Genomic DNA, 10,096 nt, shown 5'->3' with positions numbered 1-10,096 from the left:
AATGCAAGCCAAAAAAAACAAAAAACAAAAAACAAAAAGCTAAAGTTTATCTTTTCCACTTGTGCTTATATATAGTGCAATGATTTCACATTAGTGAGTGATGTCACAAACAGTATATGACCTGCAATATTATAGTGTAGACAATGGTATCAAGTTAGAGAGAAGTTCTCATCCTTACCTACAAATGTAGGATTTTGTAGAATGTGCCATAACCTCAACATTGATTTTATATTAATATAAACCCTTGTATTGGTCTTGAATGAGCCACAGCCCTAAGACTGAATGATAGTTCAAGAATTCAGTTGTGCAATGTGGTATTTTTATTACAGAGCAAAGGATTTATTGTAGACGAAGGAAGGAATTGGTCCTTCAGTGTCCTCCTGAAACTGCTGTGCTTCACCATCTGATGGAGGAGGAGACAAATCACGATATGTTTCACAGAGGAGGGTAAGTATTACGGTGTGCGTAATGTAGTAATGTAAGGAAAGAGAGTTGAAAGAGAAATTATCAGTGGTTTACAAGAAAATAAGCTTTCTGGATACAACATAAAACAAACTAAATAAAACAATCTAAGTAAATCTCATTTATCTTTGACCATTAAAGCAGCACTGATGCTTAGAGAATGATGGGACAAGTGCAAGGAAAAAATAAATGCAACACATGGAATAAAATCCCCAAGGTGAAAAAGAGACATGCATCCAGCTTGAATTTTAGATGCAACATAAAGCTAATACCCCTTAGATGTAAGGTTAACTTACATTTTATAATTTAGTGATTTAACTGTCTTAGACTTGAAAACCATGACAGCTTCATTAGAATGGAGTGGGTGGTGATGGGAAAAATGACCATTTTAAGTGGAAAAACAGCACTTTAAAGCCTAATTGTTTAAAAAACAACAGATTTTTTAAAATGTTGTTTTCTTCCTTTGGCGATGATTTAATAAAAAGCTTTGTAAATACTGGAGGCAAAGTGTTTGGAAGGCTGAAAACCATTAGAAAGGAATTTGAGTGTACTTTTTTAAAATGAAGAGTGTGGAAGGACAATGTCCCATTTCCCCAACACTCAGACATCAGTGGATTTTTGTTGGCTATTTCTTAATATGCATCAGAAGGGAGTGGGAACTGTTCCAAAATCTTGTAATAATAAGCTATGGGAAGGATATGATATATACCATTTCCTGGCATGTTCAATGCAGATCATACAATATGTGTAAATAGCTTGTTACTCTAGTCCATTTCTTTAGCAATAGATGGGGATATTATTGTAAATAATGATAAAATAACCCTTGCTTAAGTAGCACAATAGATCCTTATGTGTTTGGTAAAGGAAAAATTCCATACAGCTTAAGAGCGCATACATAATTAAACACATATTTTGTACTGTACACTCCAGCTAGAACTCCAGATAGAAATTAAGTAAGAAAGGAATTGTATGTGACAATTCAGTGTGGGGTTTTTGTTTGTTTTTAGCTTGTAACACTTGGAATAATATGTAATTTTGCAATACCACTGACATATACTATAAAATAATATGACTACAAACAGATGTGCTCAAGGAAAAGGATTTTTTCTTTCATAATTTCATTTCCTTTGTCCAAGCAGCTTTAACCATCACACTAGTTGATATAATGGACTTATTGTCTGCAGTGGAATTTCTTTCATTAGCTAAGTTTCCTAAAAATCTTGCAAAATTTATGGATATTCCTAGGGAAACCTATAACATATAAACCCCTCCCCACACTACCTAAGGCTGGTAGATATATTAAAATCACGAAAGGCTAGATCACAAAGAGACTTAGGTGTTACAATGCTTAACTTTTAGGGTCCTTCTGCCTTCCAAGCAGAATCCACAGCTTCAAGTTAAGCACCCAGTTTCCCTGTACAATGCATGGGAAGAGTTAGGTGCCTAAGACTGTGATCCACAAAAGCCAGCACACTGAATGGGGAGGTGCCTAAGTTAGCCAATAGGAAATAACAAGGAGAGGAGTGTGACCTAACTCCCTTTGAAGGGTGGGGCTTAAGTGCCTAAATTCAGGCCAGAGGGAGGCACCTATCTGTGTTTGGGACTCTCTGCTGTGAATCCCCTCCTGGAATTAGTCATTTTAGGCAGGGGTTTTTTCCTCTAAGAAGTGCTTCCACTGCATGAGGTGGTGGTCCCCCACCCATAACTTTTAGCCCAGTGGTTAGCGCACTCATCTGGGATTGTGTGAGACCCCAGTTCAATTCCCCCTGCCTGCTGTAGAGCAGGTATTTGAATTTATATCTCCCCCTTCCAGGAGAGTGCCCTAACCACTGGGCTATATCTCACTCATGCTCGCCTGCTGCAACTGTTTCACTTTGTATAAATAATTAATAATTCATTGAGTCAGAGACAGTGTGAAAGTGACTCTGTTGCCCCGTGGTGAGGGCACTCACATCAGAGGTGGGAGAGTCAGGCTCCAATGAATATTTAATTAATTTATACACAGTGGGACAGCTTCCACAGGAGAGACTGAAGGAGACATACCCTTAGGTGAGTAACCCCCACTAGTCAGTGGGGTATGTCTACACTGCCCATGTGGGGTGGGCAGTGGCATGGGCAGTGTAGTCATGGTTTATTGCCAGGGGAGAGCTATTCCAGCGGTAAAAAATAACCGCCCCGAACAAGGGGTGGTAGCTTTATTGCCAGGAGTGCGGCTCCCAGGAATAAAGCCCTGTCTATATTGGCGCATTTCAGTGCTAAAAGTTCTGTTGCTCGGGGGTGTGTTTTTTCACACCCCTGAATGACTAAAGTTTTAGCGCTGAAATTGGCAGTGTAGACACAGCCTAAGTCTTTTTGTGGATCTAGCCCTAAAGGTCTATATTACAATCCTATCAGTAGCATGACAAGCATACACACACATGCAGAGTTCAGGATGAAACACCATCTGTTTTCCACCCTTAATGTTTGTAAGTACTGGCAGTGTCTTCAAAGAATAAGGGATATTAGATAACATTACAACATAATAGGGGAGTTAAGGTTGGCGTTTCAACCTCAGATTTTGTGGGATTACTCATATTTATGGGGCAAAATACGTACTGTTTTTACAGAAGTGATCTCTTTCCTCACAGCACAGACGCTCAATGTCATACACAACATAGGGCCCTGGCTCTCTGCACTCTTGAGGGCATGGCAAGCACTCACCCTTTCTCCAACCCAGAGAACAAAGTAGCTGAAATGGGGTTGGGTAGGACAGAGTATCAGCTCAACATGCTAGGATGAGCATCCTGTGTCAGACTAATGGAGGTACCTATCCCTAATTCACACACCCAGTTAGGTAAGTGTACTCTCCCCATAATAACCAATGAATTTTTTTCTTCGAAAATGTTTTATAGATTGTTATTTTGGTGTCCATGCTTAAGTATTTTGTATTACAACCCTTATGTTTGCTGTGCTCTTCTTTAGCAAACGGACATCACACAATGCATATCCAAGGTGATAAGGTTGCCTTTTCTGTGTATGACTAACTGGATGTAAAGAACACAAACTCTTGTTTGACACACAAACTACAAAGGTGTTCTGTGAACATTATTTTTTCCTCCTAGTCTGGTGGAGGGGATGGGAAGGAAACCTCTATTTCCTCTCCATTCCCCCTCCCGACCATAAGTCAAACATTAAACGTCAGATATTAAATTTCCTTATTTAATTTTCTGACTCAAGAAGGTGCTCAGATACCATGGTAGAGGGAACAGCATCAGAACCTCAATTGAATTCCCTTCCCCCATGTGCTTTAGATGTTTTTAGCCTCTGTTACTGTGAAATAATATTGTATGTGATACAAGATGGAGAATACAATCTTAAAGCCAATTCCTACCCCCATAACACAGGTGCAGTTCCCACTGAGACCAATTGGAGATGCTGCTGAATAGAGTAGGCACAACTGGGCCCAGTGCTTCAAATTCAGACAGTATAAGTAGGTCAAACACCATTGGCTTCACTAGATTTGGGGTCCAACTACAATGAGTCTGAATTTGACTCTATTTAATTTTTTCAAAAGTAAAATTTCCATTTGGAGATTTATTTATTTTTTTAGGTAGAAATAAGAGTTAATATTTATAAACAATCAAACTGTTGCCAGTCTATTTTTAACTGTAACATTTTACAGCTGTATGAAACCAGGACACATTAATGTTAATGTGTTTATTTTTTAAGGATTTTGAAGAATGAAGTTCAGTCTAAACGGATAATTTCAGTTAATGTTTACTGCTGTATAACACACACATAGTGCACTGGTCATTAAATCAGTAGTAGACTTTCAATGCATCATCCTAGTGATAGCTTATTTGTTGTTTTGTCAGTGATGCAGAATTAATTGTCCATTGCACATACTGACATTTTAGAATGGTCATCAATTAGCTGTCATAAATGTTTCACTGTCGGAGACACTGATGTAACTTGTTCTCTGCACATTACCCAACATATGAACAGTCTTCTGCAGATTCCAATTTGTAAACTATTTAGTACAGATTCTCTAATGCATACATTGTTCTGTGCATGTTCTCTGGCATGGATTCTTTGAAATATCACAAGAGTAGGTCAGTACTGTGATAAGTGACAAAAGTTAACTGTACATATTTATGTCCTTGCTCTGGCTGCTGACACATACCTTTCAAATTCAGATCACTGACATATGTATTTCACTACTGGAGGCAGTGATACAAAATGTTCAGCTGAGGATATTTATTTTCTCTATTGGTGAGACATACCCATTCAAAATTGTCTTGTCATCGATGTATACGTGCAAGAAAAGAGGAAGGAAATGAATTTATGTGACTACATTTTTTTGTATGTTATTGCAGCAGTGAAATAGCTATCGGAGTATTATATTGCACTTATTCCCCCTCTGGTATATGGGCCACATTTAACAGAGCGTGGGCCATCATTCAGCCAGCTTTGCTGCTAGGATTCTTACATTCCTTTTACGCGGGCTATGTACACACTGCAGCTTCGGTTGCTGAGGGGTATGAATAAGCCACCCCCCTAAGCGACGTAAGTTATACCAACCTACGTGCCGGCGTGGATGGTGCTCTGTCGGTGGGAGAGCTTCTCCCGCTGACACAGCTACCGCCGCTTGCGTGGGCTGGCGTCATGGGAGAGTTCTCTCCCGTCGGCTTAGAGTCTGCACGAGCAGCACTACAGCAGTGCAGCCCCTGTAAGCGCCGTAGTGTGGCCGGAGCCCGAGTTCAGTCTCCTAATGCCGGTTTTCCTCCTCCCCCGCGACCCCCACTGCACATTCCTTCAGCTGATCACTGACACAGCTGAGGATCAATTTTTTGATCCCCTGCTCTTTGAAATCAGTGGTAAAGCTCCCACCAACTGCCATGGTGCACAATCACCTCACGCTGAATAGTGTATGATCTCCCAGATTTCTGAAGACTTACTCCTAACTAGATGGACGTATATTCTGTTTTGCATAACTGGAGTTAGACTTCCTAGGGTACATTTACAAAAACGGCAGAGTGTTCCAGCCTCATGAGTCCCGCCTTAGAGATCCACTGACTTTAATGAGAGCCATGGGAACCAAACACAGGTAGCAATTTTAAAAGGATAAGAAGAAGTGTGATTTGTGACACGGACACAACAGCACAGCATCTGGGATGATGCCAGGCTTTTCCAGTGCATATTGAGACTTGTGTTTACATCCTATTGTCTAACATATAAAGTATTTTTTTTAATTGTAAATTTTTTAAAAAATGTTAATGTTGGAGAAAATCCTTATGATTTTTGAGTCAGTGGTCTATAATGATTCGGAAAGAATTTAAAACATACTGTGAAATTATTCTATATAACATCTTTGCAAAATTGTATCTGTATATATGGTGAGTTGTTTCAGAAAAATCAAAGGACTGAATCAGAACCTGCTTTTCTTCGGTAACCATTCCTTCAGTTTGGACATGCATTATTGTAGCTTTAATGAGCTTTTAAATAACTGGCATATTTTAGTTTTTAGATTTGTCAGGACTGTTTTTAAGTAAAGTCACTTTCCATAAAGTGACTCCTTTCGCAATAGTTTTGGGTTACCAACAAATTTGGTCTCTTGTCAATGAGATGTGTGGCAAGTTTTCATGAAGCCATAAGAAAAACCTAACCATGTCTAAATCATGGTGTAATGTCAAGACTCTAGAGCGAGATAAAAAAAAAGGAAAAGGAAAAAACTGGGGTTTTTTTGCAAGGCTGAAAATTGTCATCTTTTCTTTCAGAAATACCAGAATGAAATATTCTTCCAGCTTCACAGACTCCCCGTGCCACCATGCTGCCCAGTAAGTTGGCAGTGGAACTGGACTGCCTGAGGAGCCAACTAACCAGCCTGGCAGCCCACCAGGCAGGCTGCAAGAAAACAGGGTATGGGGGGAGCCTGGAAGGCTTGCAGGAAACCTTCCAATTGGACTTCGAAAGTTTTGACAGAATCAATGCATTCTTGCAGAATGTTTAGATTCTGTCAAATCAGCATTTTCAGATGGAAAAAACTATTCCATCAGAAAATTTTCCAACGAGCTCTAGTTTGCTCTTATGTCCTTGAGACATTTATGAATCTCAAGGTTTTATTTGGATGGATTTAGTTTTTACATATAGTTTTATCATGTTTTGGTAATAGGTGGGACTGTGAAAGCTGGGGAAGCCTTCCCCCTTTCTTTTTCAAGTTACTAAAACTATTCTTCACGTTGTACATCCCAAACATTGTCTAGTGAACCAAATATTGACACTAGAAATGATTCTGTTGATGGAGGCAGAAACTAATTCAGCCAAATATCAGAGCATTAACTTAGTTTTCGTCTTCTAACCAATTTGTCTTTCTGAACTGACGTGGCTACATCATCTGCTGCGATCTCAGTGCTGATACAAGCTCAAGTTGCTTGTGGAAACCTGTGCCCTTTCTTCAAAAGATAATAAGTAACAGACCTCTAAGTGTTTGTTGAAAAGAAGAGAAAAAACTGCTGTCTGCTTCCCCATTCCCTAGGGTGCTTCTGCTATTGTTGGGAAGCAGACAGACCATATGCAGCAGTTGAGACTTATAATGGCACATGCTAGTGACAAGAGACATAACATCATAGCAATGGCTCCTGTATGGCTGAAACTATTCATACAAGTTGTGTAGACTAGTAGTTATTGCTACTTCAATTGAGGCTGCATTCTGGATAGTAATAAGTACCATATAAATGTTTCAAATGTGCCTTCCTAAGCCTAATTAAAACGAAATTCAAAGACTATTAAATACTAGATACTGAAGACAAGTATTGAAATTTTATATTGAAACTTAAGTGTCTATGGAATATTTTATTTTCTACTTTATTCCTTGGACGTGTCAACTTATTACAGTTTAAACAAGCAAATCCCTTGCCTACAACACATTTACTGACACCGTAGATTATTAAACAATGAAAGTATTCATACATTCATTTTAATTTTCACGCTTTATTCTGCTCATTTTGGGCCTGATCCGCACCACTGCAGTCAACAGGATCATGCTATTTGGCCCCAGGTCTGTACTGGGATGTGCTAGCACAATCCTCTGCATTAGTGATCTCAGTAGGGTCCTCACTAGCAGATTCCATGAAGATCAGGGCCTTACTTGGTGTATTTCTCTCACCATGGACAATGAAAATCGATGCAGTCAGTTTCACTTTTAAGCATGCAGCTGACTGATGTTTTGGCTGCAGACACTACAAAGGCATGAGATTTTGTGGTACCATGTTTAACTGAAGTGTCAGGGATTTAAGCAGACATACGATGATGTAATTATTTGAGAAAGAATATGGACAGGACCCTCTACACTTATGAAAGACCTGATGGTACTTTTTATGAGAACAAGTGTTCAAGTCTCTGGTTTAATGTCTCATCCAAAAGATGTCACCTCCAGCAGCACATTCATTCTCTCTCTCTCTCTCTCACACACACACACACACACAATCACACACACACACTCTATGCCATGCGGCAGAACAGTAGAGAAGGAAAAAGGGATTGCATGCCTCAGAAAAAGTAACAATATAGGAGGGAAAAGTTGAACTATTTTTAGGCAACAGCAAGAAATGGAGCTATGGCATAACCCCTACTCCTGGTTCTGCCCAATTCAAGCACTACTGGAATATTGGTTGAATACTGACTCAAAGAGCAAAGTACCACCTACTAAGCCACCAACTTCACTTCCAGGAACAGCTAGATTTCTTGAGGTCTCAAGACTAGTAGGACCCCACTTACCTTATGGACTCTGACAGGATCACAGCACAGGCAAGAATAGTTGCATGTGAGCTAACATACCATTGCTTCTCTGCACAGAAAGCAAATGGCTGTCTGCTAGCTGAAAAACTGGGCTATTTTGGCAGTAAACTACAGGTAATTTTTCCTGCTGAAAATGAATTTGGCTTATTATATTTTTGACAAGCAGCTCCCACTGCATTATTGAGAATGCTCTATAATTATGTAAACAATAACTGCTTGCCAGCATTTGCATTTCCAGCCACTTACGGCCTGATTTTGAGAGTGCTGAGAACTTGCAGCTCTCATTGAATTCAATAGGAGCAGCAGGTACTCTGCAATTCTGAGAAAGCTCGAAGGACCAACTAGAGGAGTTCAGTCAGTCAGGTATAAGTGAACTCAACTTTGCCATTCAATGTGCAGACTGTTTACAGATGTGTAGGTACTGCAAATTTTATTAGCTAGTTCAATATTGTCACAGCTATGTGATGGTAACACAGCTTTTGATATTATGGTTATGACTATGTCACAGCTGTGTGCCAGCACTCTACAATGCGCACCTGGGACCTCATAACTGAACCACACAAACACTTCCCTATTCCCGGTTTGTTAGGCTGGGGCAGGGGGAACTGAGAGAGGCACACAAAGAAATGAAAATATACCATGGAATATAAAATGGGCATGAAGCAGTGAACGTAACTGTTTCAAAACTACCTCCTCTGATCTAGTGGGACTGGCACTGCCAAGGAATGAAGCAGTGCAGTGCTGCTGGGGTTCAAAGCTGAAGGCAGCAGATCCACCAGGTTTGAGGCTGAGCCCCGGGCCTTTACCACAGAAGCCAAATACTCCTTAAACTCACGGAGAGTTCCATATTAGAAAGGTCCCTCTTGCAGCTTTTCATGCAGGCAGGGATGATTTGGCCGTTATCATTTGTTATTTTTAAGTGGTTAAAAGTGTCAAGGTGTTTTATAGATATAAATATGGAAGTGGTCCCTTAGCAGAAGAGATTACCATCTAGGCACAAGGGCCTGCCCTCTTGGAGCTCACTGCAGGGCGAGGGCTTAAATTCAGAGATGAGGGTAATAAATTAACAAAACAAGGGTAAAAAGAAAAAAACAGTGCAGGAGAGAGATAAAACAAGGGTCATAAAACAATAAAAATTACAAAATTGCAAGGGATCATATGTGAATTTGGCTAAACTGACTAAATTCTCGCTGAAATTTGACAATTAAAGAATGAGCATGTGCACACCATATGTTCACTAGGAAAAGTAATTTACATATTTCCATTTTCAAACTGAAATGATGTGGAAGCATTTCACTTTCTTCTTGTCTGAGCTACAAGATCTATTTTCTCATCTATGTCACAGGGCAAAATGGCTCAAGACAGCTGGAGTGGACGTCACTGCTACTCTGCGTAGGAACAGAATGTCACCTCTTTCTTTTAACACTTGCTGCAAACTGCAACATGCAAGAGGGCTAGGGCTGGGTTATTGGAACTGTAGCCAGTAACTGACCCTTCCCTAGTGCTCCTGAGTATTAGGTTTGGAATCCTGCCTGCTGCTCAAAGAAGATGCTACTGGCACCCTCTTCTCTCTTTCTTGTATTCCTACAGCAGCGACAAGCATTTTGCCTTAAGTGGATAATGCCTTTTGTAACCTAGAATCCAACTCTCCTGTTACTCTTATGTCAATTGTGTCTCTGTAGTTCTTCCACCTCCCCAGTACATATATAACTATGAAAATGTTTAATAATTATCCCCACAGAAATATTTTACAGAACTAAATACTTTTTAGGTTTTAGGTAAAACTAAATATTTTAGGTTTACCACAAAAGACACACTTTCAGGATGATTTTTTTTAAGCCACATTGTCTTTTCATTG

General features: G+C 39.8%; 1 long non-coding RNA gene across 1 annotated transcript; it reads left to right on the top strand.

The window, feature by feature from the left end:
• Window positions 1-380: 380 nt before the first annotated feature.
• LOC144267339 (uncharacterized) lies at window positions 381-9,620 on the top strand. Its single transcript, XR_013346583.1, has 3 exons — window positions 381-447; window positions 6,219-6,278; window positions 9,584-9,620. It is a non-coding gene; the product is annotated as an uncharacterized LOC144267339 (long non-coding RNA).
• Window positions 9,621-10,096: the final 476 nt, after the last annotated feature.

The sequence above is a fragment of the Eretmochelys imbricata genome, chromosome 7, assembly GCF_965152235.1.
Source record: "Eretmochelys imbricata isolate rEreImb1 chromosome 7, rEreImb1.hap1, whole genome shotgun sequence".
In the NCBI taxonomy this organism is placed as follows: domain Eukaryota; kingdom Metazoa; phylum Chordata; order Testudines; family Cheloniidae; genus Eretmochelys; species Eretmochelys imbricata.
The sequence above is the reverse complement of the archived record's forward strand: the minus strand, read 5'-3'. Positions and strand labels throughout refer to the sequence as shown.